We start from the raw sequence: 431 nt of genomic DNA on the forward strand, positions 1-431 counted from the left end.
ACATTTAGGCATGCTTAAGAATAGAATGGAGCATTGACAATAATAAGAATATATTGAATTCTATTTTTATTTAAATGCACTTTTTGTGCATTTAGATGCTATATAAATTAATGTTTCAAATTTAATGCAAGTTAAGCTGTTTGGAGAATGGTTAGACATTGTGTGTGTGTTCAATGAACCATTTTATTTAAATTATTTAACTAACGTTAAAAACTGATTCACTATTACCTTTGATTTAATTTAATGCATTAAAGAAATGATACTGTTACTAGCTTCGATTTAATTTAATTAATTTTTTTTTCTTTTATTTGCTCCCAAAATATTGAATGGTAGTGTATTGTGTAAGAATACTGTAGTGTAATGGCTGCCGAAAATTAACCTTTGCAGTCGCAAGACTAAATATCATTTTAGCACNGCATTAAAATAGAACG

The 431-nt window shown here is 26.7% G+C and overlaps 1 pseudogene; it reads left to right on the plus strand.

Moving 5' to 3' along the window:
* LOC122362004 overlaps nucleotides 1–431 on the plus strand; it is a 50,689-nt pseudogene that overhangs the window by 228 nt on the left and 50,030 nt on the right.

Source organism: Puntigrus tetrazona, chromosome 17, assembly GCF_018831695.1.
Source record: "Puntigrus tetrazona isolate hp1 chromosome 17, ASM1883169v1, whole genome shotgun sequence".
Taxonomy (NCBI): Eukaryota; Metazoa; Chordata; class Actinopteri; order Cypriniformes; family Cyprinidae; genus Puntigrus; species Puntigrus tetrazona.